Source organism: Scophthalmus maximus, chromosome 10, assembly GCF_022379125.1.
Source record: "Scophthalmus maximus strain ysfricsl-2021 chromosome 10, ASM2237912v1, whole genome shotgun sequence".
Lineage (NCBI taxonomy): Eukaryota > Metazoa > Chordata > Actinopteri > Pleuronectiformes > Scophthalmidae > Scophthalmus > Scophthalmus maximus.
The window spans coordinates 10,187,611-10,205,290 of NC_061524.1; the positions used below are offsets into that span (position 1 = coordinate 10,187,611).

General features: G+C 42.0%; 1 long non-coding RNA gene across 1 annotated transcript; it reads right to left on the bottom strand.

The window, feature by feature from the left end:
- Positions 1-11,872: 11,872 nt before the first annotated feature.
- LOC118283384 lies at positions 11,873-16,567 on the bottom strand. Its single transcript, XR_004784531.2, has 4 exons — positions 14,689-16,567; positions 14,494-14,592; positions 13,802-13,903; positions 11,873-13,284 (listed from the first exon to the last, which is right to left on the bottom strand). It is a non-coding gene; the product is annotated as an uncharacterized LOC118283384 (long non-coding RNA).
- Between the last annotated feature and the right edge of the window lie 1,113 nt (positions 16,568-17,680).

The window sequence follows — 17,680 nt, forward strand, 5'->3', positions numbered from 1 at the left end:
TATCATTGATCTTTCAAGGCATAGCCGGAGCTCCCAGCTTGCCGAGTTCTTTTTTTTTTTTTTGGATGATTCTGTCTACTCTCCACGCTGCTGAAATGCCTCAGCCGCTGCCTGCAGGGCTGAGGAATCACCTGCTCCACTGGAACCAACACATAATCGCTTATCTACACTTGTCATGATAGACCCGCCACCTTTTCAGCCGTTTGTCTTCAGATCTTCTTGGATATGATTTTCTGTCTTTCTTTTTTTTTAACGTCACTTTGTGACAACGTCATGCAAACCCACGCACGCACACGCACACACACACACACACACACACACACGCACGCACACACACACACACACACACACAGGCCAGAGAGCTGATGTTCCACGTCAAAAAAAAGAAAGGTACTGGATCCCCCCATGAAGGAGAATAAATGTTACGGAAGCGCCTGAGCTTTTGGAAACGTCAGTCAGCTGCTGCAGGCTTTCTGCAATCATTGGTGTACGTGAAGATGAGAGACGTAGGCCCACATTTTAGCTCATGCAATGTTTTGGTCGCACACAAGAGAGGGTGCACCTCTCACTTTCCAAGAATAGATCTAAATTCAGTATTCAAGAGTGTTAGTCACACATGCACAGCTCAGCAAAATAAAATAACACCTTGTACCCACCAACCAAGATCTAGATTCTTGACCCTCTGGCGAAGCTTAAATAAACAACTCACCATTAATTTTTCAATCTTTGTGAAAACACAGAGCTCGCAGTTGCTTACTTCGGAAAGGTGTCTACAGCGCAACAAACTTCTGTTACTCTTAGGTCAGGAAAAATACATGTTTTCTCTTATGGTCAAAAAGAAGGCACATCGACACCTTTGGGCTGAACCACATGGAAAATGTTCAGAGATGACGAATAATTTCACCAACCATTCATGACCGTCTCTCTTCTCCAGCAAAGTCTTGCTTCATTATATTGAGCATTGGACTCATGAGGGGGAAACAAACAACTAGCTGCCCTCTGAAATGCTCTTCATGCACAGTCATCACAAGTATGCAGAAAGAAAAACGCTGGTTCATGTGAAGGAGGCAGCCCAATACAGGGCACGTAACTTGCTCACGGAGGGAGCCCTGGGACGCCCCAATGTGATGGGTGAAAGAAAGGGAACAAGCGGAGCAACAGTGTGAGCTCAGATGGTGCCGGAGATGCTGCAGAGTTATTGATGTGCAGCACTAAAGCAGCGAGAGGCCTGTTAGTGCAATCTTAAGAGCTCCCAAAGACCATCAATCATAACTGCATTTATAGCCAATTAACAGTGACTCATTACATCAAAGCCAGTGGATACTGTGACAGATCCCCCCCAAATGCAAAACTTGAATATACTTCAATAACTGTCATTAACGTTTAGAATTTATTTGTACATGGTTAGAGAGACGTGTGACTTGGTTGATGCGGCTCTTCAGTTCTGCCCCCCCCCCCGTGTGGGAGAGGCGTCACACTCAATGTGGGATAGCTACAGTGAGGCCCTTGATCTTAAATTGTTAATAATTGAGTAAATATCTCTTGTGCCGCTCAACGTTTGCAGTGGAAAATGGACTTTGCATGAAAACATTGGGAGGGAAATCACTGGAAGTATTGGTCGGCTGTCAGCAGGGTGTGAGACGAATCACTGTCTTGTAGGGTCTTTGAATTGTAGGCGCTTGTTATCGATGTTGACATGCTGCATCAGATAGGACTCAAAGAACGCAGGGGGAAGAAAAGATAGACATTAACAACATACCAAATAACGCCGACTTTCCCTCTACAGGGAAAAATATCAAAGTCTGGATATCCTGTGGTTTCTTATGAGCATCAACTTTAGATAACCACTGCGGATATCTATTTCATTGAAGAAACAAAAGGTTCCCTGCCGTATTAACTGATTTTTGTTAATCCAAGGGTTTCCTAGGCGAGATGGGATATGTAATCCCTCCAGCAAGATCTGAGTCTACCCTAACCCCAAGCCCAATAACCTATAACCCCTCATGCTCTCCCCAACGCTGAGCCAAACCACCCTACAGAGAAGGCTCATTTAGGCATCTCGTATCCAGGATCTCATTCTTTTGCTCACTTCCCAGGGCTCATGACCATATAGGTTAGGGTCGGAACGTTAATGAACTGGTGAATCCGACGCTCCCGTTTCACCACAAAGGTCCAATACAACTTTTAAATTATTACTGACACAGCCCCAATATGCCTCCATCTCCAGCACTGACATACCTAAGTTTCCTTTACAGTGTATTTTTCCTACTTTATTTAGCAAATGTCGATGGATAATATCTAATTAAAAAGACCAACCTGTTTACATTATGTGTTGTCATGGTGCCGACTGGTTGAAAATGCTGAGGTTAGGCTTTGGGAGACTGTGACAAATTTTTGTGAACTAATTAACACTTTGATTAAAGTGTTGATAAAACACTGATTGTTTCTTTATCAGTTGACAAGTGTCTTTGTTTGGAATTAATGTGGATCAGGAGTCAAATTACCTTGATGAGAACTTATCAAAAACTTTATGGGGAAGACAAGAATCAATGGATCAGTCACTCACGATCCGTCCAGGCACGAGGATAAACGAGGACACCTCCACTTCTTCCACTTCTTCCACTGCTGGGTTGATCAGATTTCTGAATGTAGTGAGTCTCTGCTATTGCTGCGAATGGAAATGTAACAAATAGTCTGTTTTTTTGGTGCTTTTTTTTAACTTCACCACTCCGTTCCATTTATTCCACAACATTAACCATGAAACGTCTCGTTTCTCCTCCCCCTCCGTCTTCATGGCACCGTGGTTTTTAGATTAGTGCCCTGTATTATCTCTGATTTTTTTAAAAAGCAACTTCTCTGTCGTTGCTTTTACTGAAAAGAGTTGTTGTCATTATTAAAATGGTTTGTAAGACCGGCAATAGGTTGATAATGGGTGGTCGATAGTATGAGCAAATTATAATATTACACTTTTCAATCTTTCCAACTATGTATTTTCATAACATTTGGCTGTGAACCATTAAGGAGCAGTTTGTTTCAGGTTGTGGACACTTTTGCCTTTGTAGTCCTGGTCACAATTATTAGCATGTCTGAATTTCAAACACATAAATCAAAATATTGTCAGAAATATATGCAGATGAACCAGAATATTTACATAAAACGTCCAAGTTCATAGGAGAAATGCAGAAGAATTTTTTTTTTGTATAATAGTGAAATAATACAAGCACAATTGCACCACAGGTAACTCTTGATATATTTAACTAAACCACCTCTGTGGTGGTTCCCATGCCAACTGGTGGCCGGTAACTGCCAAAGATTTTGATATCTGTGTGCATAATTTCAAGACGTTTCACAATCATAAAACTAGTAAGATGCTTCCAGGGTGTGGATCTAAGAAGAAACTGGTCCAGACAGCTAAAGAGCGTCAGGCTGACGTGGTGCAATCTGAAGGGGTGTTTTCACACCGCACATTAAACCAAGTAGGACTAATGTTCTGCGTATATATAAAACCAAAGCAGAGCACTTTGGGGATGTGCTGCATCAGTTTTTTTAATGGTGACAAAATGAGTCCCATAAGGAAAAGAACAACCCACCTCCAGTAAAACATGGTGGTGGTTATGTCCGGTAATGGAGGCTAGTGAGAGTATCAAATGAAGATTCAGATGAAATCTGAAGATTACCGCGGTATTTCAGAGGGAAATGTGCTGCACCCAGTGCTGAAGGTCTTGGCCCCTTTCAGCAGGACCGCGATCTAAAACACACATTCAGCGGCACAAAACAATGGTTGGAAAGGAAAATTTGGACTGATGAGCCCTTACCGTAATCCCATTTGCAGCCTTTTGTAGAGCTGAAATGTGCCCTTGCAAAAAGGATTGCTACTAAATTGCAAGAAGAGGACCATGAGAAGCATTTAGCGGCCGTCAAATTTTAGTGAAGTGGCCAATAATCTGTGTTTTCTCTTTTGGTTTTTTGGTTCAGCTCGGACATTTATTACAACATTCTGGATGTTATGAAAAATGGTTGGTTTACAGTTTTTCTGATGACATCCTGAATTATGTGCTTGAAATTCAGGGTGAAAAGCAATTTTGACAATCTTTCTCTATGCTGGTATAAAACTAGTGTGTTTACAAACTTCAATCTTTGTTGCTTCTCTGTATTCTACAACCCAAACTACTGTACTGTCAATAATTACACATTCAATTCTCATAGAATTTACACTTAAATACGCCTAAATTGATTTAACTATTACATTGTAAAAAGTGACAGTTTTAGTGGAGACAGGGCTGCACACCATTAGTTTTCATGCTTTCTTTGCTTTGGTCACTCCTGCCTTCACCTGTCCTCCCACGGGCTCCTGTTTTCTGGCTCCTTCTTCGAGATCCAACAGAAATATCGAATGATTTTGTTTTTTTTAAACGTCGCTTTAACGTTTTGTCTTTTTCCAAAGTTTTTCAGTCTTTTGGAACTGAGAAATCTTGTCTTGCCAGTTCCCTCCTCGCAGCGTCGTCCTCCACCTCGTGGAGCAGCCAGAGAAATGTGATTAGACTGCAAACCGGAGGGTAACATTTGGAAAAGTGAGAAATGTCAGCACGTGGCGAAGTGATCCTCGCGTCATGGCTATTGATCAACAACACTGTCAGCTCTCCTGCAGATGGATGGTGGTCATTTAGCAACCGGGGGCCAGTCAAAAAAAACATAGTTATTGCTCTTTAAAATGTGTCCGTCAAGGAGCAGTCCCAGAGAAGCTGAGGGAGAGAAAAAAATATATATATTTCACAGAGAATCATTGTGACAGAGAGTGAGTGAGATGTGGGTGAATTATGAATGGGAAGGCTGGAGGGTTAGAGGATGGGTTCTTCGACTCACTCGACGATCGACTGTGACCTGGCATGTCAGGGGGCTGGAGTAGGAGGGGTAATCACTCGTTATTTTCTTCCTGTTTATTCTCCCCTTGTTAAACCTCTACAGTGATAAATTACAACATGGATCCGAGGGTCGTTTCCTGAGTAATATATTCAGCTATTTTACGTGTTAATCTATACCTCTTATTTACATTGAGCATGTTCCTACCTATCAGGGACAACTGTAGCCTACAGTGCCACGTGTCACTGTAAGAAGTACTGTGTGTGTGTGTGTGTGTGTGTGTGTGTGTGTGTGTGTGTGTGTGTGTGTGTGTGTGTGTGTGTGTGTGTGTGTGTGTGTGTGTGCGCGCGTGTGTGTGTGTGTGTCTGTGTGTGTGTGTGTGTGTGTGAGAGACATCTATAGACGATCACACACCCCTGACACGACCAGCAGCAGGAGTTCTTTGAAGCGGGCGGCCGCCTGTACTTTATTCCGACGCCACCCTCCCCTCGATCCCTCCACGCAGCTCTGAAGGTCATCCACCCACCCTGATAAGAAAGCTGAAAGAAAAAAGAATTTTCACAAGTGATAATCAACTGCTTGTTCCTTCAAATGCCATATCCGAGGGAGTGTCTGGCGCAATTTCGCGGACTACACACGCGCCGTCAGGTGGGTTTGAGTCGCTGGAGGGGGGATTCGCTGCTGGGAGGCTTCAATGAAAAATGTGTCACGCTGACAAACAGCATTAGTTGAGGTTGTTTCAGGAGCATGGGAAACATCCAGAGAGCAACAAAAATGAGCCATGAACATAGATAAACAATGGCCGGGGGGGGAAAGGAGTTGGCGTTTTTACAAAACAGACGAATTTGCTGTAATACATCTGTGAAGATTTATCAGAAGTGTTTGTGTGGGTGTTGTTCGGGGGCCGAGCTCTCTCGGTTAGTTCAGAGCAGGTGTCACATTTCTCTTCATCCTCACCTTAGGCCTTTTGACAAGTTATGAGTTTCAGAAATTAGGCTTTAGCCTTTCCAGATATGTATTAATGTGCTGGCTCTACAGTGTAGAGTGTATTGGAAATCTCTGCCAGTCTTCTCTCTTCCTCTGCACTGAGTTTGTAGTGCTGTGAAAAGACGACGGTCAGCGAACACATCTGTGTGGATTCGCTACAGGATCGACTGCGTGGAAACTACACAGCAGCAGCAAAGGGACTTCAAACAGCCTTGTACGGAGAGGAAGAATAACAAATGAGGAGAAGAAGAAGAAGAAGAGGTGCGAGGGGAAATGATTAAAACGCTGGGTATACAGATTTCCTTCAATTGCTCTGACCTGTGAAATAGTTTTCAGAAACAATTTTGGTTTCTCCCTGCTGTTGAGTCAATAACTCAACCACCTCGGACGTTTTTCTAAAAAAAAGAAGTTATCTTCCTTTAAACATGATGCACCTGATTGCAGCCAGCTCCATACCCGTCTGGATTTTGGTTTATTCAGCTGCACTTACACCTGGTTCTGCTTCCAGATGCTTTTTTTAAAGTTTCAAAAAAGGTCACACGGACTCGGCGCTCAGGTCACGGCCGCCTCGCACGCGTTGCTATGGCGACAGCCACTGGCGAAAGATTTCTGCGAGATTTCAGCAAGTCCTCCGTCCAACAAATGGGACGTATACCAATGTTAAAAATACCTTTCAAGAAAATGCAATGATTGGGGACCTCCACTGGCTCTGTGGACAGGGAGAGACAGTGGAGTGGAAGAACAGGAAATTAACTGCATGCAGGAAAATGCTTCCTTTGTTTCAGCACTTGCATGATTGCACATAATCGTTTAATGTAATCCCTGCAGACATCATTGGAAGTGTAAAAACGAAAAAAAAATTAAGAAAAAATAGTGACATGTATAAATGTACAGCTGTAAATTGACTTTAAGGCACTGTAGCAGGAAACAGAATATCCTGTTTTGGCTGGAGAGCTGTGTTGGCTCGCCATCAAGTGCCTAGTCAAGTGAGGGCTTAGCAGAGAAACACAACACACCCCACAGGCCTCTGTTCCAGAGGAATATACTGCTCCTCACACCTCGGCCTCCGATCTCTTCTCTGGAATCGTCTCGAGGGCTTTCAGCCTCAGACGTGTGACTGGCAGCGCTCTATGTTGGAGGCCATGTTTTCACCTCCTCAAGAAGTTATTGCGTTAGTTTCTGACGGGTTCTCGGAGACTTCCAAGAAAATTCAAGGCCTTAGAACAACGTCAAGCTCAATTTTTAAAAGAAAAAAGCAGCAGCAAGCAATGCCTTTTAAGACACAGTTTACATCAGCTCATGCCTTTCCGAGTTTTGTTGACGGAGGGAAAAGTTTCAAAAGTCTCAAATTTCCCCCGATGTCTTGTGAAGCAGAGGAGACTTTACAAAGGCTTTCCAGACTTCTTTATTTCCCCCAGAACTCTGACAAGAGGGAGCCCGGGCCGCATTGTCTATGTGAATTGCATCTGAGAGCAGTTTAGTGGAGACCACTTCCTTGCGCACACTAAATCGAATCAAGCCTGTCAAATTGAAGCTGCTGGATTCCTTGGCCAGTCCCAAGTCTTGGTTTGTCGGCTCCAGCTGCCTCCCTTTCCCACAGCACAGCCGGTCTCCAGGCACTTTCACAGTCAGTGCACTGAAGAAAACCTGCACTCTACCACTTGTGGAGCAACTGTCTTTGTGTCTATGATGAAGAGCATGGTTATAAATGAATGTGGCCGTCATATATTGCGAAGGACTGGGTGTTTTAATGGTTTTGAATATAATGGCTTTGCTGCTGTTAGGAAACGCAAAGGCCCTCGTGAACGCTCATGCCTTGACACACGTCTGCACAGCCTGCCAATAATAATGACTTCCCCCATGGACGGCATCAGTGTGAAATTGTAATTATCCGTCAAACTTATTTCAAGGTCACGTAGAACTAGATAATGGTTAACAAGTCCCAAGAATCCCCGTGTCAGGGGGAAAAGAGATGACACTTTGAAACTATTGATTCACGACAGATGAAAAAAGAAAAAGGCAGAACAAACGAGTGCGGCGCTCTGTGAAGATCAATCTGTCCCATGCACCGGTTCCACAGGAATACACACCAGACCAGTAGATCCAGACCTGTTGTCACACAGCGACATACAAATACACAATGTAAAGGAATATGTGGAAGTGGTCATTTGTCATATTTGTGTCTTTCTTAATGAGACCAATGGAATGTTAACGGTTTATGATTCAGGTTTGTATTCATTTTTTTGTAACAGATGTTATCAAGTGTCATGGAGAAAAGCCTGTTAACAAGGTAATAAACCAATTAAATTGGAGGTTATATTTTTGCCCCTGTCCCTTTGTTTTTTCTCTCTCAGCAGGAGAGAGAAAAAACATGCAAAAACTGGTAAACACAAAACCACAAAACCACAAAACTAGGTGGAAGGACGGGACCTGGGCCAAGAAAGAACCCATTCATTTTTGGCATGGATCGAGACAAAGGGACGGATTGATTTTATTATAAAAACATTTTCACCCATTTTACATGCAATACTGCAAAACCTTGATGAAGAAAATTGGGGACTGCATTTTGGTGCAGCCAGATTGAATTTAAGGGGACGGTTGGGCCTCGGTGGAGGTATACGCTCTGCTGTGCACCAATCTACTTTACCTTGTGTTCAGTTTACAGTAAATACTCTGCAATACTTTAGAAACAGCAAAATGTCTCCTTCTAAAAATGTGTTTCTCAACAAGAAATATAAAAAGAATATTCACTTTAAAACATTGAGGGTAGAAATTGAGGGTAAAAATGTCGAGTTCATTTAAACTGAAATGAAATAATTCGTCTCGTGAGTTGTGGAGGTGTAAAACCAATTAAGTTGAAATAACATAAAATTCCTATAGCTTGTGGGCAGCCATGTTCATTGCACCTGAAGTTTAAAGTTGAAATTCTGTCTTCAACACAAGCAAGTGTTTTGTAATATAGCGCCCTAATCCAGTGCAAAGACAAATTTACATAAAGTGTAAATAATCATTTAAAAAAAAAAATTAAATAGGTCAAATTAACATTCAGCCTTCGGGGACACAATCAGGTTTGTTGTATGTGTAGAATAAACATTCATATTATAAATTAAACAAAATATAGATTAATATTCACTCCATCGATTTTTGCAGTAGGTACGTTTCTGCACAAAACATGATGGTACGAGAAGTGCTTCATCCAAACTGAAGGTGCCTCCTTAATTTGGAAGGAAATCCATGTCTTCATTGTGATAATGAAGATGATGACCAACCGGTAATGAACCGCATAACTGACACGTCAGTAGGAAAAGAGGTCGTCCGCATCTCCATACCAATTTATGCATCTGAATACAAGAACAAGCATATGCTGCTCAAAGCCTAAAACTGCTCAATATTCATCATACACCCTTTGCCTATTTCCATTTTTGCCTGCATTAATAAACAAACAAAAACAAGCTGAGTGCTACTCGCAGGTTCCTCGGGCGGTTTTGCCTGTGAAGCTGATAAATACAGCAGAAGAACAATCAAACCCAGAGTAGATTTTGGAAGTGCACAGAGGGAGGAGGAGGCAGTCAGAGAGAAACCGAGGATCATCCGTCATTCAGACCCCTTTTCTATGTGATCTTAAAACTTCCTTATGGGATCACACTGTCAGCTTTGCTCCAGTTTCTTTTTAGGAAAAGCAAGGGGGAAAAAAGTTTTTTCTTCCCACCATCGCAACAATGAAGATGTAACCTCTGTGAGTATAATGTCGCCACCTATAGATAAAGCAATTCTCGTATAAAGCAAAACTAAAGTGCATCAAGTGGTGAGAATGTCAACCCCAACTTTTTGTGATAGTGATATTGAATGATATGTTGTTTAGAGCCGCCTATAAATCCCCAAATAACAAGATTGTGCTTTTAAATCGTTAGTTCGACATCAATTAGATATCTCACAGAGGCCCAGACGAGAGGATACCACCCACATGTACGACCCTTAAATATGCCAGTAGCCACATGGTTTAGCTCAACATAAAAAAAGCAGGGCCTGTCCAAAACAAAAATCTGCTGACCAGCTTCTCTAAATATGAATCTTATCATTTTAATCAACATGGTTTGAATCAACACCTATGTGTTCTGGTTTCATGGGGCTTGTGTCCTGGAGTGTTTCTCGGCTGCGAGCTGTGTCTCCGCTGTTTGTCTGGCAACCTCAATGTGATGACAAAACTCTTGGCTCTACACTTTCGTTCATGCGGATTAAACAAACAAGTGATAATGTGTTAATTAGTAAGCTGTAGGGGTTGTTTTTTTTGACTAACAGTACAAGTTCCAACACCAAAGACACCAGAAAGTGTCCAATTAAAACTGTATAACGGGTAAAATGTTTCTTCCTCAGCAAAAAAAAAGAAGAGAAAAGTAGTGCATGAACTTTACAGAGAGAGAGAGAGCACAGATTTGAGCTTTGAGATTGGGTGTGATAAGAGCTTTACAGTGCATAAAGCGGCTTGTCTTACAAAGCAAGCTTAAGATTGTCCGATTCCTTGGCTGATGTTGTGATAAAGCACGAGAAACCCACAGGAACGATGGGCTTTAGTCTTCCCCGTCTCTCCAGTGGAGCACACAACAGGAAGTGATGTTAACTGAATCTAACAAGAAGCTGGAAGTGAGCGGAGGTCCGTAAGTGCAGCCTGCACAACTGATAATAGATAGAGGGAAGTTGTGGGGCAAGAACAACTGGGTCATGCATTCTTGCCAGAAGCAAACCTTAAAAGAATAAAACAACGGCCGCAGAAAAAGGGGAAATTGATTGTCGATTGACTGTGCATCAAAACAACAGAAAGTGTAAATGGTGACAAAGTAGACCAGGAGCAGAGAGGGGAGAAAGTATTGCAGTACTTGGAAAGTTTGGAGCACGGAGGAAACTGTGAGGACGAGGTTGCCGTCCGTGGTGGGCAACGTCTACTGTCAGGGTGCAAAGTTAGTCTTTCTGCTCGGAAATGCATCCCCTCATTTAGGTCCTCTGCTGCAGCAGTTCAAAGTAAACAAACCTAAATGAACAGTTAACCTGTGACAAATTGGCTTTGTATGTGAGGGTTAATACAGCAGGAAATGACTTATCATTGAGTATGAAAACGTTAGCGCAGCCAGGCCTGCTCAGTTTTAATGGGAGGGCAAAAGCATGCAATCGGACCCTCAAGTTGAAATTTTGAATCATAAACGAGTCATTATTTAATTGTGAGTGGTGAGACGGAGCTCTTGATGCCTTCAGCTCCCTGTCACGCACTCTGTGAAATGACAATCGGAATTGCACAGGTCTGCTGCGTCCTGTCGGTACGTCTGGCTGTGATGGGGAACCTCTAACCGCAGCTGAACAACTTCACTCTAGCAGTGTTTGTCCAAATATCATTACATTGGTATTCAGAAACACAACTTCCACAACTGGCAGATCGTGGAGACAAACATTAACATTAGATTACCTGCAGCAAGGACCTACGACCAGCATCGCCTGACTCGCCCCCCGGCCGTTAGTCTGCAACTTCAGCAAGTGCCAGACGTCCTCATTAAATAGAGCCTGTGCGGGTATTTCTAATTTCATACGCAACTCATATGCTCAGGGGGCTATTCACTTACTTCCCAGCTGAGGTCCCCCATAATCTGGTCTTCGCAGACCACTCACGAGACCCACAACACACTATTTTTCTTTGCAGTTGCTGTGTGTGTTATTTTATACATAACCCATCCATAAATCATGTTAATTACAGTCTAGTTCCCTAATATAAGTGGCCCAAACAGGGACATTTTTCATAACAAACATATTAACACAGGAAAATTGCCTATAATAATAATAATAAGATAAAGATAATAATAATGATCTAATAATATCATATCTGATTACAATTCACGTTGAAGTTTGACAAAGACAGACCACAGACAGACATAAAGGTAAGAGTTTTTTTGCAAGTTATGATGATTTGATGCAGATATAAGCAGCTGTAGACGTATTATATAGACGTATATACAGTTTTTATGACTTTTATTTTATTTTTTACAATTAGTATTTTAGGTAAAGTTTAAAATGAAATATAAATCTGGAGTAAGGGATACAATTAGAACCTCCCAGTGACAGGGCTGAACACTACTGCTGTAAGTGGTTGGCTTGTTCGTACCATGGATGGAACATTTCTTGTTGGAAAGATGCTGAACAATCTCAACAAGACACAGAACAACATTAGAGAGAAACAAAGTGAGTACAAATGGGACGCAGAATGACAACAGATGAGAAATGAATCACATTATGACCGGAGAGAGGAGCAAACTGACAAAAAACACAAAACAGCTGCAGAGACATCAAATGACTTTGATTTTCTGCAGTTTCTGCATCTCTATTTTATACGTCTGTTTCCAGGAGTCCATTGTCTCATGGCTCTTTGGAGTTATCAATAGAAGCTATTCATTGATGCAGTTTTAAATTAGAATATTTAAAGTGAGTTATTTGGAATTCATTAATTACAGTGAATACAATAAAGCAACAAGAGTATATTTATTGTCCCTGTGGGGACACAAACCACAGCCACACAAACCTTTAGCTGAACATGAAGAGGTGGATAATAAATACAATGTAAAAGACATAAAATAACATCAAAATGTAAAAGCATAAAAACTAAAAACTTCAGGGTCTCAATAGCAGTTCACAAATTTCCAAGAACCTGGTCCTAACAAATGTTTACATCCGCCCCATCCCCATTCAAAAGTTTCTATATTTGCCCATGCACCCCTGCTGTCCCCTCCCAGACAGCCGAGAGAAAAGAACTAGGCTCTGCCACAGGATGCGGCTACTCATGAAAGTGCGGCGGCATGCACACATGCTCAGTTTACTCAAGGAGTTGGGGATTCATGCTCAGGGATTATAGGCTAAGTCAGTGAGTCTCTCTCCAAAGAAAGCAAGAGCTGATTCCAAATATACAAATCACAGAAACTGGGTATCAAACAGGGCTGTACGCCATGGCAACTGTTGTATGTTACTGATTTAGTTCACCCCCCCTCCCGTTTATTTGAATCAAGCAGAGTTAGTAGAGTTTGGCTCATGAAGTGACAGTTGGCAGGGTCCAAATCTAAAAAAAACATTTCAACTTCTTTCATAAATTACTGTTAGTTAAAGGTCTATTGATTTGACAGTCAGACATATATTTCACTTGAAGCTTTGTCTTTGGACGTTGCCAGATAAAGTAACATCCAGATACTAAACTAACACCGTCACTCAGTGTATGTATTATTGGCTTCAATTATAAAAGTCTACAAAAGTAGAATCTGGGATCTTTCTCGGGGACACTTGGGCAGAAACATATGTAGGGGTGACGCTTCAACTCAGCATCCAGCCCCTACACTGTAGGCAGCAGCCAGCGGGTATCCCGGCCTCACGCAGCGCGGCTGCAGCTGTGATGAGAGTCCGTACGTGTTTCTGTGAGGTAATGTAGCATTAATGAGTCGGTCGAAATGTAAGTTGTGTTCATTATAGAGCCCGAGTGCAAGTTGAGAGAGATGTTCTAAAGCAAAGTCTTTTGATATGGAGGACTTTGGTGCGTGGGTTTAAAAAAAAAACTTGACGAATGCACATAACAAAATGTAAAATCCAAAGGGGCCAAGAGGGATATATCTGTCTTAGTTTGGTTTTTTTAATGCAAGAAGGAAAATCAGTGCAGAATAAGAGAATTGTTTGACTGCCATCTGACAGTTTTATATCTTATTCATCTGTCTTTGACATTTTATGAGCTTCTTTTCATTTTTCTCCCCTTTTTGAACAGTTATCACACTCAAAAGACCCGATCAAAAATGTACTCCTGTGGTCGAGGTGTTTTGCACAGAAGACAACAGAGTAGGCTGGTAATTTCAGGTTCAGGGTGCTTGCTACCCATCTGCCATGGCCTGGAATGGCTCCAGCCCCAACTGACCATTATCACAATGAGGTGACACATTACCTGCTCACGCTGACGGACCGTGACAGTGGCCATTATCAGCTCCCCTGGCACTGTCTGAATAGCCGGTCTGGGTTATTATCTGGGGGAGTAGTTGGCTTTTGGCTGGAAGGAAAAAAGGAATTTCAGACAAACAAAAACGGCACGGTAAAGACATGTGGCTTTACTCTTTCAATAGATCTGTAGCCGAGGGCGAAATTGTTGCAGTCAAAGTTACATGAGGCATGCGGTTCGCCTCATTTTCTCCAGAGTACTTACAGATTTACCTGTCTTTATCAGGAAATAGCTTAAATATGGGCCATTTAAAAAGACTCTCGCAAGCCCATTTGAAGTTTTGCGGTGAAGGACGTTGAGTACTGTGCACTTTCACAAGTGGAAAGGAGAAAAATAAGGATATAAATGTTTATGTGCCATTCAAATGATACTCATTTTAACGTGGCAGAAAAAAAGGGAGGACGTGAGACTGCATGGCTTTCGCTAAATAATTGGGCTATGTATACTAGACAGCTTTAAATGAGACAGTGTTGTTACACAGAATTATCCATCCATCACTGTAGCGTCAGCTCATATCAGCTGTGGGACATATCAGACCAAATAAGGCTGTAATGGTGAACCCTGTTATCAGTGTTTTGTTTCTACGAGGGAGAATGTGGGTGGGTTTTTTTAATCTTTAAAGAAAAGTTACCAAGTCTCACCTAAAGGCTTCACTTTTGGATTGTCAGTGTCCCTTTGATATGTTCTTAAAAAAGAAATACCATGCTCCTTCATCGTCCACATCATCATCTTCACTCATCCTGAAAACACAGACATCCTTGAGCTAAAACCGTAAAGGAGAAGACGGTAAACAAGCCAGTTATTGAGGCGCACATTTTTATTTCTTTTTATCTTACCAAAGGTGAGTTTTAGCAGCTTTCTATTATGCAGTCTCACAAGGCGTAAACCTGGATCAAAGATAAGAACACTTTATCGGCCGCTTTTATCTCACTAAAGGACGCTTGACAGGACCTCCACAGGAATTCGAGTGTAATGCTCAGACTGTCTTCCCTTTCCATCCGCAGAGAAAACAAGCGGCACGTTTCCCCATTTGTTTTGCAAATGTTGACAACGTCTCTGCTCTATTAAGATGCTACAGTCAGTTTTTCATTCGTGACCTGCATCACAAGGATCCTTCATTTCGGTCCATTGACAACCATGCTGGTGTTTGAGTTTGTCAGTCTTTTTCGTAATGACTGAATCGCACTGAAAATGACATATAATCTGATTTTGGGATTATTTTACTCACAGATTTAATTGCAGTACAAAGAAGTGCATTTTCAAGTTTTAATTTATGATTTTCATTTAGAGATTAAGAGATTACTATTCATGATTTGCCACTGCCCATGTTTGCTTGTGACCACAACCATCTTAAATGTCTCATTTCCCCAGATTTCTGATGTCTTCCATTTAAAACCAAAACACTGTGACATGAAATAATTCTGAGGGATTATATTGCAGGTGCCTCGATTGCTTCTGCCTCTGGCTATTTCCTGGTAATGAGTGTAAACGAATTGAAAAATGTATCCAAACCTGAAGCGCCAGTGGAGAAATTGATTCCACAGTGGCTGACATATCCATGCAGAGGAGCAGAGATGGAGTAAAAGAGGCCGAGGCTGCAGGGACTCTGGGGGAAGGACGCCCGCTCCACCCCCCACGACCTCATTGTGGAGTTTTGTTGATGCTTTTTTGGATTTTGAAATGACTGAGCACTTGTTCGATGATTTCAACATCCTGCTATGCGTCGGTGCTTTCAGGTAGAATTTCTATTCATTGTTTTGCCTCGCCTCGGTGCAGAAATATGGCATTTTTGAATTATAATTATCAATATGCATTCAGGTCATACTGATCTGAATGACTGCTTGAGTAATTACCCTTTACGTTGACATATTGCTGCCAGTGTTTTATGTTTGCATCGCACATGTGCAGTAAATTGTTTCCATATTTCTTCTGTGCAGATTCTACTCAGTGGAACATATTGAGCAATAATCTATGTAAGTAATGTTGTCAATTATTTGTTGCCAGTGTGTTGCCCCTTCAGATGTGCATGCTACAATATCACACAGGTTTGGTAAAACTGGAGGCACTGCCATGAACTGTGTACCGCCTTCTGTCAGGGTTAAAGTGTTTTCCTTTCATTCCCTTGTTTGTTTTCCCCCCATCTGTCCTTGTTGCAGTCCATCTGTGTTGAGCTGTGTGTGAACTGCTGGGCAAAGCTACCCGGTGCCCTTTCCCACCAGTACACCTGTACAGCTGCAAGACGCCAGCTGATCGACTCCACCGCCTCCTCCATTAACCCCCGGCTCATCCCTTCAGTCTTCGCCTGTGTTTGATCTGTCTACCAGAGTGGTACTGACGCTACAGCCACAAGTTTGCTTGTTATTTTGCTGGACGTACTGCCTGCCACTTCCACCCTTTGTCCCTATCCTGTTTGAAAGCCAAACCAGTCCTCCGCATCAACCCTGTCATCACACTCCAACAACTGCCCGGCCCGACCAAACCAGCAACTCCAGACCTACATGAAGCCTCTTGGCTCCATCTGATATAACTTCTTCCTGACTCCCTCGCGTCTGTGTTCCTCATTATGAGTCCTAAATCCAGTTGATTTTAAAGCCTTGCTTTTATTGGCAGTTAACAGAGTCAATTTCCATCCCCCCATCTGTAGAGATTTGTCTGACCTTAATCTGACACTGAATTTATAGATGAATTTATGGACTTGTAAGAGTGAGGATTCATTTTGGCAGGCCAGTCACATAAAACGCTGCATAATTATTGTCATTCAAATACTTCACATCTCACTTCTGAAAGAGAACAACTGGTTTATGCAGACTGTTTTATATCCCAGATGAGTATTTATATGTGATGGGTATGGTTCATTTTTTCATAGTTGGACTGCATGTTTGTTCGTATTACAAATACCTGATGCTGCCTCTCCACAGCGGTGGCACAGGTCCTTGTCTGAAATGAAGAGCTCCTCTGCTAAATTTGGAAGAAATTTCATCAAAGATTTAAACATGATATTGGGCTTCATGGGAGCGGGTCAATCAAACCAGCAGGTTGCAACAGAAACCAGAGAGAGCAGTTGTTTTTTTAATAGATGTTACTCAGATTTAAGCAGCATCCTTGTGTGTTTGACGTGAACTCAATGTAAATTTAATTTCTTGAGCAAGAAAATGTGTCCTAAAAGTCATATTTTCGCTAGCATCTACAGACAATAAATGGCTGCAATTCAAATGAATAACAGAAGTTATTTCACAAAAGGGCTTATGTTAATCTATGGCAGCACCCATCCAAAACAGTGGCTCCAGCCCTGGAGCTCATTATGTAAAAACTGTGATCCCCTGATTGTTGGCTATGGTTGGTACCCTGGCAGAGGTGGCATGTCATTTCTTCTGATCGTGCTCAAAGAGCTGTGGAAATGACTTTGGCAAACAGTGAATGTTAATTTGAAGAAGTGATTGAATCTGAGCTTGTGGAGCTGAACCGGAGCTGGTTATGATGAACTGACAAGGTTATGGGGGGAAGGTAGGGCAGCAGGAACTTTTCACCGTCAACTCATTTCACTTTTTGAAAATTGAAACTTAAAAAAATAGTCTTAAAAGATGGGAATGGATATTAACTGTCTATCTGTTGGTGTTTAATTAAGTGAAATAAGAGGTTTTAACATTACATACACCAGTTTTAATGGAATTGGTTCCATCATCCAACACTTAGAAAATTAGTAGATGGTAACTATAAGTGCTGAAAGCCTCCCTGAATTATGTGATTTAGATACGCTCGGTGCACATTTAGACTCGTCAAGAGGAGTTCTTCAGAGCAGAGGTGGGCCCATCACAATTCATGCATAAC